The sequence below is a fragment of the Cibotium barometz genome, chromosome 8 (assembly GCF_041138505.1).
Source record: "Cibotium barometz isolate CiBa-2024 chromosome 8, ASM4113850v1, whole genome shotgun sequence".
NCBI classification, from domain to species: domain Eukaryota; kingdom Viridiplantae; phylum Streptophyta; class Polypodiopsida; order Cyatheales; family Cibotiaceae; genus Cibotium; species Cibotium barometz.
Genome location: NC_141053.1, coordinates 27,672,324 through 27,698,690, shown reverse-complemented (window position 1 = coordinate 27,698,690; position 26,367 = coordinate 27,672,324).

Sequence of the window (26,367 nt, the reverse complement as noted above, 5' to 3'; positions counted from 1 at the left end):
AACCAACAATAAATTGGTAAACAAATATTTCATAAGTATTAACCACACACATGTTTGCCAGGCATATGTAATCCTGGAATCACCCTTCCATACAAACCAATTGTAACAAACATTGGAGGCCCCAACCATACGTCAATGTATACCAAATGTACTAATATTTATAATGGCATCACCCATGATATTAACATGATTTGTATTGATGCAAAGATAATCCAAGCGTCCTCAAATTATTTAAAGGTAGAATAATATCTTTAAGAGAGCTTAAAATATATTCCCATAACAGATGCAACTTCAATGTGATACCACAACCAAATAACCATTACTAATTCTTTTGGCTCCCACTAGATGATAATTAGCACTACAAGGGTATAACTAGGTTCTAGGATCCCCCTTTGACTCTAGCAAGATGTTACTCTTAGCACTCAATGAATTCCCACCACCCGTTATGTGGAGTCCTTAAATAGAGCATGGATTCTTTAAAGAGATGAATCCCCTTGAGCCTCAAAATTTTAACTCTCTTGCCATGACAACTCTAGGTTAGGGGCATATTCTAGTGTTATAGAGCGTCACTACCATGAGAGGTTGAAAATAATGCTATTTACTCAATATGGATAGTATAGGATGGAACTAGTTAGTTTCGTTGGAGACTACATGACGGGATTGGTTACTTTCATTATTCAGTTCACATGTACTACCTTTTGGTCTCATTATTTAGTTCATTGGTTACTTTCATTATTCAGTTCACATGTACTACCTTTTGATCTCATATACAATTGTGTGTATGGTCTCCCTAAAGTAGACAACAACCTTTCTACACCATTTGATTGTGTTTTTTTTCTTTCTTGCATAAGCGAGTTGTTTTTCGTAAGTTTTTTTTTCTTTCTTGCATAAGCGAGTGTTTTTGGTAAGGTTTTTAGCATTTTCTTTGGTTCTATTTTGCATATCACTACATAGTAGCAAAGGTAAGGATTTCTAATTGTTAAAGAGATAAGCCTTCTTGTTTCTCCTTTCTAGGCCTTTGATTTATTACAGGTATCACCTTGTTGCTTTGTTGAATACCTACATTTTAAGTGACAATTTTATGGGTGATTTTTGATGATCACTTTGTACCTACATTTTTTGAGTGACCATTTTGTGGAAAATTTTTCATGATCATTTTGTAGACATCTTTTGGCTTTGGCTAAACATTTTGTGAACACTTTCAGTTATCCCCCCCACTATCTTTTCAGTTATGTACATTTTTTTCTTAGTTTTTAATATATATATATATATATATATTCCAATTCAAAGTTCATTTCCAAGTTGCAAACCACAAACCCAAAACCGCTATTTCTAATGGTCCAAAGTGTACTACCTACCATGCATCCACCCTTACTGGTTCAACCAATTCTTCAATTTTTCCTTTCACCAATTCACTAAAAATCAAAGCATTTTCCTAAGATGAAGTATTCTCAACCTCAGGAAAAAAAGATATGCAAAAGACTTGTGAACTAATATGCAAGATGTATTATGCTCAAGGCATATCTATTGTGCTGGCATGTGATACTAAGCAAAGTTTAATGATTTAAACTTTCTTGTAACCTTCCCCCTGTCTATTGGGCTTTCACCAATCAAAGACAACTGAACATACTCAACTTCATTCATTTTTATTATTTGACCCTCACACAGAAGTTGAAATTTGGCCCACTCTTCAGAAAGGAAGTCCTTAGAGTGATTAAGAATAGCTTCTAAATCAAACTTTGTATTAAAAAATTCTCTTGCAACACTGAAGAAACCTGATTCACATCTCCCCTTGATCATGAAGTCAAGGAGCTTTTCACCAAGTGTTTCATCCAAGATCCCACATAGATCTATTGCCAAAGTACCTTCATGCTGCTCCATGGTGTTGAGAAGGACCTTGCCAAATGGCAAGCAAAGATGGGTTTGGAGTTATCTTGATGCTAAAACTCGCGGCGTCTAGTTGAAGCAGGAGGGATGACCAAACGGTGCGAAATTGCATTGTCTAGTAATGGTGGAATGGCTTAAATCGCGTCGTTTGATTGAAGAAATTTCTTTTGGAAAATGTAAAAAAGAGTGCCTTTTCTTTTATATGACACGCTACCACGTATCATGATCGTTGAAACGTTGAGACCCATGTGTCATGACTATTAGCCCATCCATGTAATGAATGGGAGCTTGCCATGTGTATAATTGTTGAAGCCCACGTGTCACTCCCCTCCCCTTTAAAAGTGGAATTCTACCACTTTTCTCATTTTTATTGTCAATTCATGTTTCAAGTGCTACTTTCTACTCCTTCCCCCCCACCTGTCCATTATCTTCAATGGCTCAAAAATTCACTTGCCTCTTCTGGCACTTAGAGTTTTCGTGGCCTCTAATATAGTCTTCTTTCTGCTCTTAGAGGAAGTATTTTTTGAATTAGAGAACTTCAGAGGTACACCTTTGTCCTTTGGATTGTAATTGGAGGAGGGCTTCTTGGGTAATTTCTGGATCTAGGAATTAGAGAACTTCAGAGGTACACCTTTGTCCTTTGGATTGTAATTGGAGGAGGGCTTCTTGGGTAATTTCTGGATCTAGGAATGACCATGCTTTAGGGGAGAATAAATGGGCATCCCCTTGTTTTTGCATTTCTTCTTTAGCTTCTTTGCTTTATGTGTCTCCTCTTTTTGTTCTAGAAGTTGGGAATTTGGGTCATAGGGAGTAATTGCTTTCTCGAGAATTCAAGAAATGCATTTCTCCTTGACCCACCAAACCCATGACTCAATATAGTCATGCATCTAGAAAGTGCAAAAAAATTAATTAAAAACTAAAATTAAAGCCAAAATGAAGAGCAGAAGGGTACTACAAACTTACAGTAGATGTAGTCATTATGTATTTCATTTTAATAAATCTCCAAGCATTGGCTATAACTCTCCATCCATAAGATATGAAGTTTGGCTGAATAGGTGCCTATCAAACAAACGTTTCTTGAATAACATAATCATAATGAAATAAAGGAAAGGGGAATACGTGGAAATAATCTCACCTGCTGACTTAAACACTTGAAAGGATTATCAATTTGGAGATATTCATATTTCTTTTCCAAATATGCAATGATATCTTTGCATGAGTTGAAATTTCTAAAAAAAGATATTATTTGACAAAACATGGTAAAATTTCAATAAAGCAATGAGAAAATTAATAATATGACTCACAGTTTGCTTTGTCCATGGTTTCCTTTAGAAAATTCATGACTATGGCTTGTCTTGCAAGAAGGTCAATCTAAATAAGACTCTAATGACCACTCCTGCAAAGCAAAATGTATGATAAGAAAAAAAAATCAAAAGCCTTCATATAAAGCTTGGTAAAGGAAAATGAGCAAAACTTTTATTATAAGGCAATATAATTATATTGCACAATAGCACATCTAGCCTGTTGAAGAAATGCTCCAATTTACTATTAGAGTCCTTCCACAAATTGAAACTGACCAGAGGATCTAATAAAAATAGGTTATCTGAAATTTCCTTAGGCAAAGTTGTGATAATGGCTCTGAAACAAAAGAATCATAATCAAGAAACTAAGCTTAAAATCTTCCAAAAACACAACCTTGTGAGCAAAAAAATTACATGAGCCCACAAAGATACACAAGTACGTGTTTAAAGTTAAGAAAAAAACATGTCTCTATTCATCAATTCTCTCATTATGGCTCAAAGGCTACAATATTTGGGGGCATACATTTGATACAAGAGGTTGATTTTTCAACCCTCTTTCCAATGGCAGCATCATGGATCTTGAACCTATAGTCAGAGTTTGTACAATCAAGAAAGTCAAGTGAATCTCTAATATATTTTAAGGTCTAGTTAGCATTAACAACAAGTTGTCTAGGTTCTTAAAAAGGGGAAACCTTGATCCCTATCTCATTTGGGCCATACATTTGATACAAGAAGTTGATTTTTCAACCCTCTTTCCAATGGTATCATCATTGATCTTGAACCGATAGTCGGAGTTTGTATAATCAAGAAACTCAAGTGAATCTCTAATTTCTTTTAAGTCTAGTTAGCATTAACAATAAGCTGTCTAGGTTCTTGAAAAGGGGAAACCTTGATCTCTATTTCAAACTCAGGACAATTTTGTTCAGAGTCAAGGGCGATCCAACTACCAAGACTTTGCCTCCACCTCCTATAATCATACCCTAAAACCAAGGATTGACTGGCTATTTGGTATGAGAGGGCCAATGAATTGGGACTTGCCTTGCACCTTATAGTGTCACCTAGATGAAAGCTTTCCCTTGATTTCCACACGTCCCCAAGAACAAAGTCCAAATCTTGTTGAGCCAACCTTCTATTCAGCCACATAGTCTTTGTTCTCTACAACACCAAGGACCTGAAACAAGCAATAAACACATGAAGAGGAACAAACCATGAGATCACTATTCTCCTTGAGATCCTTCTTGGTGTCATTGCCTTATGGATGTCCTGTGAAATTTTGGTTTTAAAGCTTAAAATTGTTGATGTATCTGGGATCTCCCAATTGAGTGAATTCAAAAGAGGAATGGGTAGATCTTCAAGCTCTCAATATGAACCTGCTCTAGATGGAACTTTATATTGTGCAAAGTAGACAAACAAACCATTCTTGGTTTTAAAAAAAGATGATGGTTGTTGAGGATATAAAATTATGAATGGCTTGAAATGTGCCACTTAAACTCTCCATAGGTTGCCATTCAACACATGTTGATGGAAACATGTATGGAAATCAAATAGCTACATGTTTATTATTTTCTAGGCAATAACAATACATATTAAAATATTAGATTGCATCACAAAACTTATAGTGTGAATGCATAGATGGTTGCACTACTGTAGGGTTCAAGAACATATCCTTAACCATGTAAACATGTTGAACTTTTGCAAACCATCCCTCTTCTGTTACCTTGAATGCAATGATGTTGCCTTTCTAATGGTTTCTAATGTCCTATTGTTTAGTTCTCTTCACTCTGTGAGAGCCCCTACAAGATGGAAGCATTGTTATCCAATAATTGACATTCAAAGTCAATGGCTTCCAAACCCCATCTTTTTTTATGGTATGAAATATACAAGAATTAATAGTGTGAGTAGGGCATCGAGAAGAAGCCATTAAAGCTTGAAGAGCAAAAATAAAATTACAAAAATAGTGTTTGAGAGAAATGGCGGGTATTGTAATGCGAGAGGAATTTAAATTGCCAAAAAGGAATAGTTAGTGCACCTTTTTGTTGGACCTCGCACAAAAAGAGATTTATTCCACCCTTGAAACTGACTACTTCACCTCGTTTTTAGTGTATTTTGGCTAAATTAGAGAAAGATGGCCATTTTGAATTTGAAAATAAGACCAAAACCTCCAAGATAGAAGAGACAAGAATGTTATATTTTGTGCACGTGGTGACGTTATTTGTCAGTTCCTTAGTGAAAATTTAAGAAATGGCCTTTTTTAAGCCTGTTGGCCCTAATGAGATGAATATGATTTTGCATTACAACATGGTTTGAAAGCTCTCTTTGACAAGGTGCAAGATGAAGGATGGATTATTATTTTTGGAGGCCATGATTGGATACATGGGCTAATTTTAGGGGCGATGGTGGTGGTGTGTCTGTGATGAATGTGAACGAGGATGTGAATGTGTCTGTCACATTGGGTTGGACTTGGACGAATGCTCTCTTCTACTCTTGACATTTCTTCCCACATTCTTTCCTTTCCTTGCTTGCTGGCCTCCTGTTCTTGCCTCCGGGGGCCTCCAGCTCAACTTGTCTCTTGGATTCCACCCATTCATCCACCTTAGCTGTGCACCTCTCAAATTTGTCGATAGCAGCTTAGTGGGCTTGCACTTCCCTTTGGTATTGTTCTTCTTGGTGATGCCTATGCTCTTCGGCTTCCCTTGTAAAATCTCTTGCCCGTCTTATCTCTTCTTCTACACGATCATGAACCGCCAAAATAAATCTTTGTACAGCTTTTATCCTGAATTGTTTAACATGCAATTGAGTATATTTGTGTAGATTAAGTTCTTGTACACAAAGGAAAATGTTTTGTTAGAAACCTCATAGAGCTCAGGCAACAATGAATAGAAAATAGAATTAGGATTTGTGAGAAAATAGAAATAGGATTTGCAAAAAATAGAATTAGAAAATAGAATACAACACAATCATACCAACATACTATAGTGATACATGCACGACTGTGTTTGTGACTTCTAGTATCTCGCCACATTGCAAAACAAGTAAGTCAGTTGCATCTAAGCTGGTAACAAGCCTGCTTCCCCGAATTGTAAATGCCATATTGACGGGAGTAATATTCTCTAACTCCCCCCTTAATTCTCTAGTATTTTTTGCTTCAATGATGTTGATTTCTATACGAATCCTGTTAGCTTCTTGCCATGCATCATCATCTACTTGATCATCAGGAAAATTATCACCATCACTAGCAAAACCAGACAGTTATGACTGTGTGGCAGTAGCCTTCGTTTGTGCTTGTGGTTGTGCCTCCGGTTCTGGTTGTGCGACATCTTACTGTGGCTGGTCTTGTGCTTCTACTCTTTGCCAAGTGTGAGAGTTGGTGTCCCTGTCATGACCAGCACGGGTGTCCTCAACTAGCCTTGCAGGAGGATGGAGTGGCGGGAATGTCAGGATCTCCAGTATGCGATGATCGCTAACAGAGACAGGTGCTAATAGATGGTCATATTTTTACCTCAATCTACAGAGTGTATCCAAATCCCCAGGCATTATTATAGGCTTATGGTCATGGGTAGCGAGGAAATATGCATCTTCAAAAAACTCTATGAGTCAGTCTTTAGTAATTTCTTGGAGACACAAAATCACAGATGCTTGTCATCGCATGCCAATACTCCAGTGTTCACAAATTTCACGCATAAGCCTCTGAAATGGTAGCCTGGCTACTACAAGTTGCATATGTCGCTCAATGTGGCGAAGCTCTCATAGAACTGCCGTGTGGGCTGAATATCTTCTCCTCCTACCTTGCACCTGAGCAACCTCGTAGGCCTTTCACTTGTATCTACCCTTTGAGCAGTTTGCTTGGTATGCACCATTTGATAAATAAACTTAGTAAGATCACAACCGAAAAGTTATTGGGACCAAGCGATAATGAACAAGCGGGATGCTCGCTCGTACTAATTGCTTGGTACTGACCCACACTCACAAGATCTTATAGTATAGTCCGTGAGCAACATGACTCGCACGAGAGTTAGAACCAAGCGATATGAGGCCAACAGGATGCCAACGAGCCTCATATCACTTGGTACTGACCGTGTGAGCAAAATGACGCAAGGGGTTAGTACCAAGCGAAATGGGGCTTATAATAAGTGAAATGGGACCTGAAGGATATGCCAACGAGACTCTTGTCACTTGGTACTGACCCCATGAGAACAACGTGTCCCAAGGGAAGTCAGTACCAAGCGATAAGGGACCTGCGCGATGCCCACGAGCCACCTATTGCTTGGTATTGACTCTGTGAGCAAGGTGATTGCTAGGGGGACAGTACTAAGCAAAATGGTATGTGAAAACGAGACTTTTGTCGCTTGGTACTGACCTTGTGGTAAAAATGACCACAAAAGGGGTCAATACCAAGCGATATTGGGCACATAGGATGCCAACGAGACTCGTGTTGCTCGGTACTGACCTCGTGAGCAACATATCTCAAGGGGAGTCAGTATTAAACGATATGGGACCAACACGATGCCCTTAAGCCTCCTATCGCTTGGTACTAACCCCTTGAGAAAAATAATCTCAAAATGGGATCAGTATTAAGCATGCCAAAACAAGACTCTACCGCTTGGTACTGACCCCATGAGCAACGTATCTCAAGGGGAGTCAGTACCAAGCGATATGGGGCTAGCACGATGCCCACGAGCCTCATATCGCTTAGTACTAACTCCCCTTGAGAAAAATAATCTCAAAAGGGATCAATATTAATGATGACGACACTCGTGTCACTTGATATTGACCCTGTCAGCAACATGAACCTAAGGGGGTTGGGTACCAACAGATATGGGCCAGTAGGATGCGAATGAACCTCCTATCGCTTGGTGTAGAACTTGTTAGCAACATTACCCTAACAGATCGCAATACGTTAAGAAAAGGTTGTTACTAGGCGATAAAGAGCTCGTGGAGTGCTTGCGAGCCCCTTATCGCATGGAAATGACCTAAAAACAAACACTTATGTTTAGGTCCAAAAATCTTAAAATACCTACAGATGCGATGGATGTAGAGGCAAAGGCATTGTCTGAGTTTGGGGGGGTCGATGAGGAGGCAGATGTAGTCACGAGGCAAAGGCTATAGGGCATCACGATAACGTTTCCAAAAATAAATCAAACACATGCAGGGGAGGAGAGGAGTGAGAGTACCTAGCATATTGATGTGTCATTCATGTGTCAAACCTTATAAATGCCACTTATGATCATCAGTACACACCACGGGAGTGGTGCTAAGACCACGTGGTATAGGACTACGTTGGTCTTTAACGACCCGTATCTCCCTCGGGAGCTTCATTCATTCGTTAAGTTCCCTACAATCACCCTTTGTGTCACCCCTCTACATCACCATCGCCCCTTCTTCTTCTTTTATCTCCATAAGAAAACCAAGGCTTTTAATCAAATTAGCAGCCAAGCATGCTTTTTTCTCTCTCTCTAATTAAACGCTCATAATATTCATTCTGAACACACACACACACACACACACACACACACACACACACACACACACACACACACACACACAACCTTACAGAAAGAAAAAAATTCTGCTCCGTCTCTCCAACAACCTTACAGAAATGAAAAATGTTATGATGTTTTAATGAACCATAGCCTGCTAAACTGTGATGCATGCTCATTTTTCAAGGCATGGGATGAAACTTTAATTTGAAGGGTTAATTCTATTATGCTGTTTTTTCCCTAGGCATTACAAGGGGATTTTGAAAAATTCACCCTTCAATTTTTCAGTGGCCTTATATGAAGGGTACAATGTCTTATAAATGCATGAGACCTTATAATGCCACTTATGAATAGGACACACCACACGCGTGGTGCTAAGACCACCACATGGGGCTAAAATGGCCCGAATATCCTTGGGGACATCGAGCTTTCTACCCATCCTAAACCCTTGGCGTCAAGCTCTCTGCCCTTCGTGTTGTCCCTTTGCATCACCATTGCCGTCATCTAACCTATGCCTTGCCATTTTCGTGGTGTCGAGCTCCCCTATCGCTCGCCATCGTCGTCACCATCGCCAAAGCAGGTATCCTTGTAGTGCCTTATAGCTTGTTCTTACTGACCCCCTTTTCTTTAATTTTGTTATCGGGATTAGTACGAAGTGGGGGGCTTGCGGACATCGCGTAAGCCCCCTACCGCTTGGTACTGACCCCATGATCCATATGGTCTCGTACCCCCATGTCTCTCCTTTTATACAAAGGGTCAGTACGAAGCGGTAGGGAACTCACAGGCATCGCGTAAGCCCCTAATCACTTGATACTGACCCTCTTTTGTATTTTTTTTTGTTTTGGGGTCTTCCATTTTATTATCTGGGTTAGTACGAAGCAGTAAGGGGCTCGCAGGCATCGCGTAATCCCCCTACTACTTGGTACTGACCCCATGATCCATATGGCCTCGTGTTTACTCCCATGTCTATCCTTTTATACAGAAGGGGTCGGTACCAAGCGCTAGGGAGCTCGCAGGCATCATGTAAGCCCCTAATCACTTGATACTGACCCCTTTTGTATCCTTTTGTTTTGTGGTTAGTACCAAGCGACAAGGTGCTTGCGTGCATCGCCTAAGTCCCTTATCGCTTGTTGGTACCGACCCCTTGTATATTAAGTGTGCTTTTCCTAATCGACTTAAATGTTTCTTTAGGTATGTTGGCTCCTGAGTTGGACATTCTCTTGGAATCTGGTGATGAGGCAAAAGAGTCTTACACGTAGAAAAGTTGTATATGTTCCTATACAATGCACATGCCCACCACCGTGCTCTTGAATTGTCTGTAATGTTCAATGTAAGATTTCCTTTTTTTGAAAACATTATCAAGATTTCTAAGATTGTTCTCAGTGATGATCGGGAGAAGGATTATGAGCATATAGTTTTTGGCAACATCATGACATCCGATGGTGAATGACATGTTCATCCATTTGATTTTACAATAGACAGTCATGAAAAGAAGGCTTAACCGTTGTCTTGAAAAGATCCCCATATTGTGATAGTAGAGTAGAGGAGAAATGCCCATTACACTCAAAGAAGTGTCACCTTTTCCAATACAGTTATGGATTTCTTTGTATGACATGTTCATCCATTTGATTTTACAATAGACAAAGTCATGAAAAGAAGGCTTAACCGTTCTCTTGAAAAGATCCCCAATTGTGATAGTAGAGTAGAGGAGAAATGCCCATTACACTCAAAGAAGTGTCACCTTTTCCAATACAGTTATGGATTTCTTTGTTTTCTGCATCTCCTTACTGAAGACTTTGAGCCCCAGACAACGGATTTACCACACAGTCAAGTGCCAATCGAGGATGATGTAGTTGAAGAAGAGGTGGCTGTCGATCTAGCAGAGGAGAGGGAAGAGGCTGAAAAGGAAACATTTCCCACTAGTACATCCCTTGTCGGTGTCGATGCAGCAACACCCATGAGTATAATCCCATTGGGAGCCAGTCCACCTAATGAGAACAAACATGGGGACTTGTCACTTCCTTCTTTTCCCAGCTTTATTATGGTAGACTAATGTGATTATGTATTATTAACAGACATTATGCACCATTTTAATATTCGTGCGAGCGACGACTATTGCTTGGCTGCTTTAGCAAATTATAGTGAAGCAGACATGGGGTGGGTAGAGCAAGGAGTTGACAAACACCTCCTAGTTGATTTTGTAGTCTAGGAATTTGAGTATTTGCCTGGCAAGGATATATTAAGGGACATGTTCAATGGAGCTAGGGCATATGAAAGCCAATTGCCTTCCGAGGAGGAGACTGCAATAATTGAAGACCGTCTTGGTTTGGCAGATATGGACAAATATATAGCAGCTACTATACATGAAGACAGTAAGTCTACAATCCCTTTGTGGACAAGCAAAATGCTTGAAGGTGATGAAAATCAACAGGTAACAGTACCAAAAATTTCTTAAGCTATTAGTATTCGTTTTACATGTATTTTATCGATTAAACGTATTACATTGCTTGCAGGTTTTTGTATATGATGATGATTTCCTGAAAAGAGCAGGAGGCTTAAGATCATCCGGTGCTAGCAGTTCAAAATCAACAGGTCATCAAAAAGATGCTGGTCTCACTAAATATATAAGACATTTGAATCATCAAAAGGTGCGTACATTTTATGACACTTGCTTATAATTGATAGTAAGAAGACTTGAATCATGATGATTAAAATTTTGATGCGCAGATCATTATATTTCATAAAGAGTTCTCAAAAGACAATGCAAAGTTTTCTTTGTTTTCATTGAAAGTACTCTCAAGGTTTTATGGTGGATATGATGTGCCATTGAATGCTGAGAAAGTGGTGCTGGTGGAGAAACAGTTTGCATTGCAAGTGTTTGGTAAGGGGCATGGATGTCAAGTGCTAAGATGCCCCTACTACCTGTCATACATAGCCCATACTCTTGCAGGAGGAATAAATGAACCAAACACATTGCCTCCTTATGGAAAAATATATCTAGTGAGGAAAAGAAAGAGCGTGTGTATTCCTTGAGAATTGTTTTCTCCAGAGGTGCAACTGCCAAGAATAGAACTCCCAGAGCAGATGAAGTTTAAGAAGAAGATGAAGAAGAAGGAAGACCACTGAAGAAGATGAAGCCCACCTCCTCATAAAGCGCACTTCATCCCAACGGAGATCAATTGTAAAGTACGGTGTATGATTATACAATATATGCTGCAATCATAAACAAAACAAAACCAGATGTATGTATAAATTAGACTCGAAGTATTGAGACTCTTTTAAGTCTTCTTCTTCTTCTTTGTGTGTCATTTTTACTACTGTTATTGAGTACTTGAGTGTCTCCATGTGTTGATGTTGTATTGATTGGAATCCCCTAGGATTAATTTTTTCATTTGCAAAGAAAGTGTTCTCTGTAGTTTTTAAGACTAGCGAGTTGAAAAGGGAATTAGCACGATTAGTAAGGATGTTTTTTTTTGAAAAAACCCCCACGGGCACAAATTTTTTTTTGGCAGATGATTAAATCTTCCATACATAACTACCTCAAATCATCAAAATCTTCATTCTGACAATGTTTACGTGCATCCAATCAAATATTGATGAGAACTGAATCATCTAAGCTACATAATACATAGTCCTCGAGCATAGTCCTCGAGCACTAAATTTCATGAGCTCAGATAGAAACATGTCAAGTATGCACACAATTGGATGTCATACTGTTTTACATAGATTTGTATCTAACAAGTATGCTAAAAATTGAATGGCATACTATTGTACACAACTTGATGTACCTCAGGGTATAGGACAAACATATTTTTGTTAACTAGGTGTGGGTCCATTGGAAATTTGATTGCTCATTCAAGATGCGTCGCTATCAAAGCCTCTGACTTGTAATCCCACAACTCCTAGGTTTGCTCATCTTTAGGTGCATAGAATAACCCCTTCACAGTAAAACAACCTCGTGCAATGGCATTCCTCCATCCATCCTTTGTGGGTATCTTGCAAAGCTCTTTCTCCTTTGTGCATTTCAAAATGTAGAAGTCCACATTCTCTGGATTTCCTTTTTCAGCTGTCGCCACGAAATTGTCTCCTACAAGAAGGACATCACTAAGGGTATGATGGTGCCCTTCGTAGGTGGCCTCCTCAATGTTTGCAATGTTAACATCAATGTCAACATTGTCTTCTTCAGTGCAATCTACCAATGGTTCAAGGGCAATGTAGTCCTAGCTATGAATATGAGACTGATTGTTGCTGCACCTATGCCATAAGTGTTCCATACAATTACTATAATAACATGATAATCGATGCACCCTCAATGCTATTGGATCGTGCTGAGAGTATGCAAAGACTAAATGTAGGGATCTTGTGTTTGTTATATAGCCTTGACATTCCATGCCTCATCTCTATCTATATCACCCAACTTTATCTACCAAAAGACTCTACTAAGGTACCGAGCTTGTGATTCATATGTGGACTCAGCTTCCAGTGGTGGTGAGAGTTTCTTGCAAAAACTTTACGACACCAGTTGCACATTGGAGCTCAGCACCATTAGGCTTGAGTCGTTCATGAGTTAGTGCTCTCTTCACCACAACCCCTGCACTGTCGTGCTCTCCCTTTCAATGACCAGAGCCAAAGAAATTCTAAGTCATTTGCAAACCTGTGATGGCAGTGTACGTGGAAACAAAGTAGAAATTTCCTTTTTGCTCATACTTCCCACACAAAGGTCTTCAACATGATCACAAGGATGATGCGATTGCCATCAAGAAGAGGGTGGGATGTTAACCCATTCCTAGGGTTAACAAGATCTACTGCTATTATCTTACAGTCACTATAGATGCACCAAAGGGCTATACATTCAAGATATGAAGCAATAGTGTCCAAAGCTACAACTTGGACGGGCGCCCGTAATGGTGTGACTGAGTATTTATGGCGATTCCTGCTTCAAGAGCATGTGGCAATAAGTAAGGATGAAGTCCTAAGCAATGTACTTCATGGATATAATATGAGAGTAGTCATTGTAATAGCATTAGGTCTCTTATGAGCCTAAAGTGCCCGGCCAGTCATAGTTTAAGTGTGTGAACACTTATGGCCATGTATATAAGTGAATACTCTCATAATACAACATACTCTCCCATTGTGCAATTGAGTCTTGCTCTTGCTAAACCTCTTGCTAATCTCTCTCCCTAATGCATGCTAGTGAGTGTGTGTGAGTGAAGTGAGGTGAGAGGAGGGACGAGTACCTGTAGTGCAATGTAGCGGTGTGACAACACTCGCGGAGGCCCGGTGGAATTTATTCTTAAGGACAATAGACACTTGGGTGTCATTGGGACAACCTAAACTCATTCCTACTACAATGGTCTTGCAAGAGGAGCCAATGGACAAAACATTAAAGTTCCCGGTTACTTTAGCTATGCTACTCAAACAATCAATGGAGATGTGGAATTTACATTCCATGTTACCCTAGATTCCCTTGGGTATGATGTCATCCTTGGTGGAACTTGGATACGTGACTCGTTTTATTCAATAGATGAATCCATGCAAACAGTCACCTTGAACTCTCCTGTAGGGAATGTACAATTTTGCTATTACGGGAGGAAGAGACCTTGGAGGTGCTGGAACTTCCAACATATCTTACTAAAAAGATTCCTAAGATTCTGGTTGGTTTGGAACTTTCCAATAAAATCACCGTATCTCAAGCATAGCTTTATCCATTATGAGAACACAATCTCATGACCCTCGAGCTATGGGACTTGTTAGGACAACCAACACTCACGGTTCATCTTGAAAGAATTCCCTTTACACAAGACTTGAACATGCCATGTTTGGGGTACTTTGAACATATTGCATGGAAGAGGATCCAACTCTAATGGATTTCTATGATGCTGAATGCACAAAGTTACAAGCCTCTTCCTGGCAGAAGCCCCATTACTTGCATTTTTTCAAGTAATGGGGCTTGTAAGAGTTGACAATACCATATTGCATGGAAGAGGATCCAACTCATGCATTTCTATGATACTGAATACACAAAGTTACAAGCCTCTTCCATAGAAGCCCCTCTACACAATGACCTACCATTTGCGTCATGGCTGACTCTGAAAAAGCATGTACTTCTTCAACCCCATCCTCACCAACGAAGTTCGATGCCAATACCTCGCAATCAATAGCTATTCTTGAGGAAGTTCCCACAACGCAACCATCTATCTCTAACAAGGAACTCCAAGGAAAAGCCCTGGAGCCTATGCCTCCTCATGGACAAACCTCACTAAAGGAGAAAACCAGATGCTTGAAAGCCTGATCATCGACAAACCTCACTAAAGGAGAAAACCGGATGCTTGAAAGCCTCATCATCGATGAACAGCCACTCCACAAGAGACTCTAGCCTCATCATCGTCAAAAATACCCATGAATCTCAAACTTGCACCCTCAGCGCTAACCAATGTGAAGGAGGGCCCAAAACCTTCCACTTCCACCAAAATGAAAAATCCACCAAGATAATAGAGATCAAGGTATCTTAATGGTATCAAAGTGTGGGTGGAGAAGCAGCTACTTGTTGCTCAAGGCTACTACAAAAGTACCAATCAAATTTGGGTACCTCGATAGCAGTCAAAGCCTCTTCCTCAATGCAGCACTCAGAAGCCAAGGAAAAAGAAAAGTACTCCACAACACCGTCCACAAAAGCCTATGCGAGTTGCTCAAAGAACTCCACTAAGTCAATAAGTGTGGGTACCAAAAAGATTACTGCAAGCACAAGGATACTACCAAGGAAATACCAATGCTTGGATTTCCAAGTGCATCACAAAGCCCCCTAAGCTTGCACAAAGAAGGAAACCTCATCACCAAATGCATCAACCACCAATTTATAATGTTCATCAAATATGGGTGCCTGTGCATATGCTTCAACAACAAGGATACTATGTTTGTTATCCCATCATATGGTTTCAAAAATCGAGCAATGTGAAGAAATCCTCACCACTAGCTTCAACCCCAATAGCTTCACGTAAAGTTCGACAAGAATGGAGAACCACACAACACCAAAAAGCAAGTCACTCAACCACTATCGTGCATTCAACACCTACACAAGAGCTTGTGTGTTCGAAAAACCCCAATGGTAACCAACCAATAGTCTTACCCATTTCCTCGACAACATTTGACCCAAAAATTCAAGAATCAATTCCCACGTCTTCAAAATGGAGACTTATGACTGCATCAAAGATAAACTCACAATGCTCTTTTCACCCCTCTGGATGTGAAGTGTAAGTGTAGAAGCTACCAGCAGACATAAGAACCTATTATCTCAAAAAGGAGAATAGACACAAGAACCTGTTGCTCGCAAGGTGGTAACCAAAAAAACAAGAAACACACACACACACAAACACAAACACAAACACAAACACAAACATAAACACAAGGGAGTCACACATATGGCCTATCAAACAACTCCCAAGGATCTTAAATAGCCATTCCATTTTTGTTAAGCTTATCGCGCTTACTATTCTTTTGGCTATGATAATGTAGCAGCTACTCCATGAGTACATATCCATACTCATGTATATGAGAACATTTGCACCAAAGCCTCACCATCGACAAGTTCCAGGTACATCTCTTTATGGGGGGACCATGGTGGATGAAATCCTGGTCAATGGTACAACCCATCGCCTGGAATTTTCCTTCAAATTCCAAACCTCTCCAAACAACGCTACCATCTTCACAAATCAATGATCTCCAATCCTTATTGAAGATATCTATATTAGCCTTGCAAGTTGATGTAATTCTTTCAATCCCTACCAACAAGTGGTTACTTCAACATAGAGTAGTTCAAAAAGAGTATATATGACTCACTTCTTGTACTTCATATATATATGCTCTAAGTAGATTCAAGCTATTGCTATTAGTAATCTCAATTTGTCCATGTGGTAGGTCAATGTTTACCCTGCTTGATCACATTCCTCCATAAATCAGCACTTTCAATCAAATGATTATAAGCACACTTAATCTTGTCCTTTTTCAATCAAGTGATTATAAGCACACTTAATCTTGTCCCTTTTCAAGAAATTTTACCTAAAAAATAATCATCCAATTGGTTAAGCCATGCAATAAGTGTTCGTGTATCTTTCTTGCCATCATAATTTTGGAAAGTAAACGCCTTTCAGCTAATTCGTGAATCTTTTCGAGAACTTTGAGTATGCAAAGTAGCTTTAACAGTGTGCCTAACATGATCACTTTCCTCCTCATTAGAGTCGGAAGAGTCATGCTTGTGCTTAGAATGCTTCACATGATGCTCAAGCTTATGTTGGAGTTCACGCTCACTTGTAATTTGCTCTTGAAGTGAAAAAATTTTCTCTTGCGCATAGTGGGTTGTTTGGCCATTGCAAATAAATAAATAAAGAAAGTGTAATTTAATGATGTGGATAAATAAATATAGTAAAGAAACTTAGCGGGTTGTGCAATTTCTCTTGCATAGTGGGTTGTGGTGGTAATTTAATGATGTGGATAAATAAATAATGTCGAGAAACTTAGCTCTTGAATCGTGTCAAATTTGGGTCAAATGGTTAATCTTAGCACCGTCCTTTTACTTCAATTTCGAATGAAATCCGAGCATGGTCAAGAAGCTTGAGTTTCGGTTGACTTTGGCAAGATTTTTAAAACAACTTCGAATTTGTTGAGTATGAAAAATCCCGCTGAAGCTTGATGTGACAAAGAAATCGGAGCCAAAGATAACACTTCCAAATTCTTCTGATTTTCGATCCCCTTAGATGCCCAAAATTTTGATTGCAAGAGGCCTTCCAATTTTTTAAAAAAAGAGATGTATGTATTTCTGTAATTTTGGTTGCAAGAGGCCTTCCAATTTTTTGAAAAAGAGATGTATGCTTTTCTGTAATTTTTCTACAAGCCTGAAATTTTTCCCTTTTTGTTGAGCCCCTTTCTTCCTTGAGATCTTTGAGAACTTTTGAAGCTTATAAGGAACATAAGCTTATGTAAGCTTTTATAAGCTTATAGTATAAATCTTTTCTTTTTTCTTTGAAAAAAAACTTATACTATTAAGCTTGTAAAGCTTACAAAGCCATTAAAAGAAACAATCACTTCTCACTGTAAAAAAAATCTTGCCAGTAGAGCAGCACTTCCACAGAATCGAAGGGGAAAATCCCAAGATTTGAAGGAATAACAAATAAAAATACTTATCTCAAGATAACAACTCAAACATTGGGTGCAATCATCCCCCCTCATGTGTGTGGCCTCTCCATACACATGAGTATTTACGTAATTCTTCATTCCAAAATAGGCCATAGCTTGCAAAAATACAAAAAGGTGTTTTTACTTGTATGATAATCTCTTATGCTCAAAATAGAGTGCCCATAAATTGAGGCTAGGGTTAAAGCATACCACGATTTATAAAAATATTAAAGTTCAAGTCTAAGCTTGATAAACCACGGCTTTCCAAAATAAATCAAAATGTGCACAAGCTAGCACATGTATATACAAAGCTTGCTTGCAAAAACTTGAGCCAACAAATAATAATGTGCAAATTATCCTCAATCTTTTGCATTCTCTTCACCTATAAAATAACCAAAAATCAATTGGTAATCACATATTTTATAAGTATTAACCACACACATGTTTGCCAGGTGTATGTAACCCTGGAATCACCATGTTTGCAAGTGTTTGGTAAGGGGCATGGATGTCAAGTGCTAAGATGCCCCTACTACCTGTCATACATAGCCCATGCTCTTGCAGGAGGAATAAATGAACCAAACACATTGCCTCCTTATGGAAAAATATATCTAGTGAGGAAAAGAAAGAGCGTGTGTATTCCTTGAGAATTGTTTTCTCCAGAGGTGCAACTGCCAAGAATAGAACTCCCAGAGCAGATGAAGTTTAAGAAGAAGATGAAGAAGAAGGAAGACCACTGAAGAAGATGAAGCCCACCTCCTCATAAAGCCCACTTCATCCCAACGGAGATCAATTGTAAAGTACGGTGTATGATTATACAATATATGCTGCAATCATAAACAAAACAAAACCAAATGTATGTATAAATTAGACTCGAAGTATTGAGACTCTTTTATGATTATACAATATATGTTGCAATCATAAACAAAACAAAACCAGATGTATGTATAAATGAGACTCAAAGTATTGAGACTCTTTTAAGTCTTCTTCTTCTTCTTTGTGTGTCATTTCTACTACTGTTATTGAGTGATGTACCTCAGGGTATAGGACAAACATATTTTTGTTAACTAGGTGTGGGTCCATTGGAAATTTGATTGCTCATTCAAGATGCGTCGCTATCAAAGCCTCTGACTTGTAATCCCACAACTCCTAGGTTTGCTCATCTTTAGGTGCATAGAATAACCCCTTCACAGTAAAACAACCTCGTGCAATGGCATTCCTCCATCCATCCTTTGTGGGTATCTTGCAAAGCTCTTTCTCCTTTGTGCATTTCAAAATGTAGAAGTCCACATTCTCTGAATTTCCTTTTTCAGCTATCGCCCACGAAATTGTCTCCTACAAGAAGGACATCACTAAGGGTATGATGGTGCCCTTCGTAGGTGGCCTCCTCAATGTTTGCAATGTTAACATCAATGTCAACAGTGTCTTCTTCAGTGCAATCTACCAATGGTTCAAGGGCAATGTAGTCCTAGCTATGAATATGAGACTGATTGTTGCTGCACCTATGCCATAAGTGTTCCATACAATTACTATAATAACATGATAACCGATGCACCCTCCAATGCTATTGGATCGTGCTGAGAGTATGCAAAGACTAAATGTAGGGATCTTGTGTTTGTTATATAGCCTTGACATTCCATGCCTCATCTCTATCTATATCACCCAACTTTATCTACCAAAAGACTCTACTAAGGTACCGAGCTTGTGATTCATATGTGGACTCAGCTTCCAGTGGTGGTGAGAGTTTCTTGCAAAAACTTTACGACACCAGTTGCACATTGGAGCTCAGCACCATTAGGCTTGAGTCGTTCATGAGTTAGTGCTCTCTTCACCACAACCCCTGCACTGTCGTGCTCTCCCTTTCAATGACCAGAGCCAAATAAATTCTAAGTCATTTGCAAACCTGTGATGGCAGTGTACGTGGAAACAAAGTAGAAATTTCCTTTTTGCTTTGAATTGAGATGAAGCTCCATCAGACCAAACCCAATGATGTTGTAGCGGAATACCATAGGGTAATACCCAATTATAATGTAGCATGAAACAATGCTGCACAAAATGGGTATCATGCTTCTTATTCATCATAGATATAAAAGTGTATCGTTTTGTGGATGTCACCTGCAATGCAAAAGTATGTAACATGAACAAATATGGACACTTGGCTTGAATACCAGTGCATTGACTGTATCTCATTTTGCTCCTTAAAAGAGTGATTCTCAGCAAAGTCTATAAGAGATATTACCACAGCTTCGAGAAAATTGGACAAGCATTCTTTGTATTGCTCAGCTTGCCACCTGTACACAAAAGTATGTTTGATAAACTTTCTAAGCTGGTCGTTGAACATTTGGTTCAGTGCCTTGCATGACATTTCCTTGTGTATTAACTCTTTCCTCTTCTTTTTCTTGCTATCATTAATGGTTCCACTGTCTTTGTCCTGAAAGATCTTCACGGTGACAAGTCGACCAACATATGCAGATTTAGCTGGATAAATTGCTATGTTTCGAGGACCACAGATAGTGTGACTCCCCACCATCAGACACTTCAAAGCATGGAAAATAGTACCTTCATCTTTGGGACATAGGATGGACTCCCATGCGCTTGTGATGCTCTTTTTAGGACTTCTCTACAGCCTTGCATCCACCTGGTTGAGAACCCACATTATAAATGCATAATCACAATGACATGCTTTGCCATGCAACCCAAAAGTAGATCCTCTAATCTGGTTTAAGGCATCTTTTAAGAATGAGATTTGAACATGTGTTATGTAGCAACAAGTGTATTAATCCTTAAGCTTGCGCACAAAGTATGGCTTTAATTTCTCAAAAGCTCGTTGATGAATTGGTGCATGTGGATGCATCTCCTCTTAAACAACAAATATAGTCCAACCTGCAATACAAAACCATTGTAGCAAGTTAAACATTTGGTTTAAAACTGGTTTGTAGTTATAGGTTCCTAGGTGTATGCAACTCGTTCATCACCAACCGGAAAAAGGGTATGTTTTATCCATGAAAAATTCATAGATAAGGGATTTTAAAAATATGCCTTGAATGCATGCGATACAGAGGGTTTACTTATAGTGAACTCCCCAATATTAGAGGAGACCATGCTCTTAAGCCAGTATGATAGCAGTGTTTAACTCGCAGCTGGTCTTTTCCCTATCAGTAGTGTTAGTTGTATACAACTATCATTCCACAACCGGTATCATATTGGTTTGGGAGTGGTATGATACTGGTGAAAAGCTTGTTAAGCTTGTTTTTGCTATAGCCTAAGTGTATAAAGGTTGTTTTCAATCAGGTAGCTTACTTGCTTAACACCAATCTATTATTGATTTTCTTGGTTTTGTTTATTGCCGCCCCAAGTTGAAAACCATTTAGAACCATGCCTTGCCTTTCTTGTGAGAGGGAGGATGGTTTCTTTTTATTTGCTAGATTTTCCAGTCCTTAACTTCCCCAAGTAGTCCAAGAGCTATACGTCTAACAGTTAGACATAATACACACAAACACATGATAAAAGAAGGAAACAACTCACATACAAGGATGATAGAATCATAGAAGAGTAGAGAATTTGACATTTGTTTGTATACCGGTTGGAAACATCTAATGTAGTATCTGAATGTATAGTGAAAGAATATGTAATGTATAAAAGCACACCAAATCAACACAGGTGTTGGGAGCACGGGTTGTTGGTGTTACCTGACATTGATTGAAAAGGTGTGTCGGATGCTTAAAATAAGATTTTCTGCCAAGGCGCTTGTGACATACATCCTTTTTGTTGGGTGAAACACGAGTATGGCTTAACCAAAAATTAAAAACAAGCTCTACCATCAGCAGAGGTTTGCAAACGCTCTCTAGCTACATAGAAATTGCGTCTGTGTATATTCAACTACCTTGAAGCATCTCCAATGTTAAGAGAGGATGTGTTTGTGTTGGTTCCATTCATAAGAATCATTGGAATAGACCTTTCAAGAAATAGCTCCTCAAAGTTTCTAGGCACTTTCACTGCTTTTCAAGTGTATTTCGTATGCCCTCTATTCGACTTGTCTGGTTCCATAGTGAAAAACTGATAGAAGTTTCCTTCATGGAGTGATGTTGGAGAACCTGAGCTAATATATCAAACTTGGTCTGCTTGATGTAAACTCTATAAATTGAGGCATTGCCCTAATGAGAATTTGCTGGTTTTTGAGTATCCATGCCTACATTAATCTATTTGCTAATTACCCACTAATTATATCTTAATTATTTGCTAATCACTTTGTTAATGATGTTGATTCTAGTGTTTGATCCACCATAGCTCATCATAATGCTCAAATTTCAACAAGTCTACCACCCTTACCATCAATTTTTAGAGTCTTAGAAACTACAGCGGAACCCCCATATTTCACCCATGTGTACTGCTCTACCCTTATGTTATAGTCAAGCCTAGGAATTTCCCTTGATTGCAAATAAGACTAATTATATTAGTCTCAGATCTTTGTAATAAAACTTATCCTTGTAAATATTTGGAAATAAAATGATTTCAATGTTTTACTCTCCAAAATAAGCGTTGTGCAAATATGAATCTTGTAATCTTAAAATTGTTTTTACAACAATGATGGCCAGGACGATCACCCTCCACTTCCCAATGCACTTTACACTGATACCCAGGAGAAGAAGCTCCTGCTCAAGCAAATGCAACCTCCCTCCTTTAAAGGAGAAGGTTCAAAGATTGAGAAGGATGCTGAAGTCTAGATTGAAGCGATGGACGATTATTTCTCTGCCGCTAATACTGGAATAGCAAATCAGTCTATGCTTCCACGGTTTCGCCTCATCGGAGATGCTAAACTCTGGTGGAAATAGTGGTGCCGTGACAAGGAAGTCACCGAGCATTCTCAAACGTGGGAAGACATCAAACAGGCTGTGAAGGAAAGATATCTTCCCCCATCCCATGAATCCATAAAGATGAATGAGTTTTTTAGTCTTAGGTAATGCAACTTAACTCTTGAGGACTACTATTCCAAATTTATCACTCTTCGGAAGTATGCCCTAGCTATGACTACTTCCCAGCAAGTGGCTCGTTTCTGCCAAAGGTTAAATGAACCCTTAGATTCTTGCCTTGAAGCAATGAGGCCAAGCACATTACAGGATGCTCTCATACGAGCAAAGCCCCTTGTGAAAGAAATGAGGACTGACAAACCTAAGCATCAAAAGAGATCTTACCCCGAGGCAAATCCTAAAGATCAACCCTACAAGAAACCCCAACAACAGAATTTCCCCTACTACAAAGCCCCTTGTGAAAGAAATGAGGACTGACAAACCTAAGCATCAAAAGAGATCTTACCCCGAGGCAAATCCTAAAGATCAACCCTACAAGAAACCCCAACAATAGAATTTCCCCTACTACAACAGAGGGCAGCAAGGAAACTCTTTTGTCCCCCACTCGTATGCTGCTTCTTCCAGAAGGCCCTCTGTGTTTTGAGTGCAATGAGCCGGGACACTTCAGGGCCAACTGTCCCAAGATGGCAACATCATTTCCCCAAGGTGGCAGAGGAAATCAAGGCCATGGAACCCCTATCCACCAAGGTTCAAGAGGTGGTGGGCATGGCAAAGGCCGCGGAGGAGCAGTTGCTACTAGGACCACCTGTATTATAAGTGAAGAACCAACCTTGGAAATGGCTGAAGAAGAGCGCGCCACCGTCCATGCGGCAGTAGAACACCAAGGTCCGAATAAACAATTTGGTATAATCGAAACCCCAACCACTCATCATGGTAAGCCATTTCAGCTTTTGACTGATTGTGGCAGTACCCATTCATTTCTTTCTCCTAGGTGTTTGCAAAAATTAAACTTAGGTCAAAAAATAGCTAGAAGAATGATTGTAGAGTTAGCCAGTGGGAAAGAAGTAGTATCTCGCCACTCTATAGGAAGCCTTGATTTTGAGCTGGGTAATGAGCAAACTCATGGCCACTTTAGAGTCTTGCCATTAGGAATTTATGATGGAATCCTTGGGATGGATTGGTTAATTGCAAACAAAGCTAGCATTCATTGTGACTAGGAGAGTATCACTTTTGAAAATGAGCATGGCCAAGTAATATCTGTTCAGGGGATAACAGGAAAACCTAAATCTAGGGTAGTCAAGACAAAACATCTTCTCAAGGGAACATGTAAGTTTTCTTAGTCAAGCTCAACAAAGCCATTGAACCTAGTAAGGAGACAGAACCCTCTTGGCTCCAAGAATTCTGTGACATCTTCCCTGAGACGAGCTTACAGGGCTACCGCCTCCTCGAGAAGTCGATCATGAAATCGAGGTGATCCTTGGAGCTCAACCCGTCTCAAAAACGCCCTATAAAATGTCCCTTCCTGAAGCCATTGAACTTAAGGAGCAACTTTCCCAACTCATCGAGCAAGGATTCGTACGCCCCAGTAGCTCTCCTTGGGGGGCACCTGTTCTTTTCCAAAAAAAGAAGGACGAAACTCTCCGCCTCTACATAGATTATCGAGGGCTAAATCAAGTCACTGTCAAGAATAAGTATCCTATCCCTCGCATCGACGAACTTCTTGACAGGCTTCATGGGGCCAAAGTCTTCTCAAAAATAGATTTGAGGTCTGGTTACTATCAGATCAAAGTCAAGGAAGCAGATATACCCAAGACAGCCTTCAATACCCGTTATGGCCACTATGAGTTTACTGTAATGTCATTCGGGTTAACCAATGCTCCTGCAACCTTCAACCACCTAATGCAAGATATATTCTGTCCTTACTTGGATGAATTTGTGCTTGTTTTCTTTGATGACATCTTAATCTACTCCAAATCATCCTACTTAGGTGTCCTAGCACTTCACTCAAGCACTTCACTCAGGGACCGCTTCGTTGATCCTCGCCCATCATACCGAAAGTGCACCATTTTAACTGTATCGAGGCTGGTCAAGACATCGACAGGCCTTGCTACGAGCGACGTCCCTTGAGGGCTCCTCGCTAGCTTGCACAAAGAACCTCCTCTTAGTAAAGCACATGCCAAATGCTTCCTCCAGAATTCTGGCGTAAAATAGTCCTTTAAATGAAAACAGAGGTTCTATGCAAGTAAAATTTCCAGTTTGAGATTGGTTCCACAAAACCCTTTTTCATCAGATAAACATCAACTGAACTTCTAATCGTAAGGAAATTCTAACTTTGTGAATTTCATTCCTTCTTTTCCATAATAGATTAAGAAATGGTTTTATTAGAGAATATTGGATTTTAATGAAAATACTCTTCTTCCATTTAATCTATTTTTTGGGTAAATACCAATTTAGTGATTTAACCATAATATCTAAAGATATTCTTTCTACCACTTAATTTATCATCCCTAATTCTCTAGGTGAAATTTTAGTGAAAATTCCTCTTTTGTCACCCAAAATTAATTCAATTCTTTCTCTACTAAAATACCATAAAAATTCTTCTTTTAACTAAATACCAATATCCATTTTTTTGAATGAGCTTAAAATTCCTCTTATCCTCATTTAATGATTGGATTTCAATTATCATGGGAATTCCTCTTTTATCATAAAATAAATTTATCTAAAATTCCTCCCAGTTTAGCTCCTAGTTTGATCCAGGAGAGAGGAAAGATAAAAATATCTTAATATTTTTGAATTAAAAACTCATCCACATGTGTGAAATAGGCGCCTACCTTAAAGTCTCCCCCCTCCTTACCAAGGTGTCAAAAATGTATCATTATTCTAAAATATCTCATTTTTTAGTAATATCTCATAATTTTTAATCAATATACCTTGTACTCAGCCAACTCTTCATCTTATGTGAGCATTTAGTCATTTTTGGGTATTTTCTTTTATTCATTGGATTTATCTCATCCCAACACTTGGATTAGTCTTATTGGCACATAGGAACCTTAATTGGACCATAATCCAAAAATTTCAAAAAATCTTGACCCTTAGGCGGCTAAGGTCTTGTAATTCATTTTTAATTGATTCCTACTGCACCTTAGAGAATTTATTTTGAACTTCTGTTTCAAAGAAATATATTTTTGATATTAGGAGAATTTGTTTATCCAAAAATATCTCAATATTGAATTACCTCTCTCTAGAATTTTTCTTCTCTCTAGATAAAAACAAGAAAAAATAATATTTTCTTGTATTAAAAAATAGGGAATGATTATAGGGATTGAAGTAAAGCTTATTCATTATTCAGGCTGAGGAGGAATCGTTCATCCTCTCCCACTTGAAAAATGCGAGATGTCCTCATCTCCCAAAGTGGGGGTAATCTTTCGTCAACTCTTCTTCTTTCTCCCAGGTGGCGTCTTCTAGAGGGAAGAACTTCCACTTGACTAAAAATTCTATGAGGACTCTACTCCTCCTGAGAATCTTCTCTTGAACGTCAAGGATTTCCTCAGGTTGGAGTACCATCTGGCCTTGAGTCAAAGAGATCAATTGTTCATCATCAAGCACGTGACTCGGGCTGGTTGGGTACATATTTCTTAAGCAAACTAACATGGAATACATTATGTACCTTGAGATGGGGAGGCAGAAGAAGTTTATAAGCTAGATCGCCCACTTTCTTTATAACAGCAT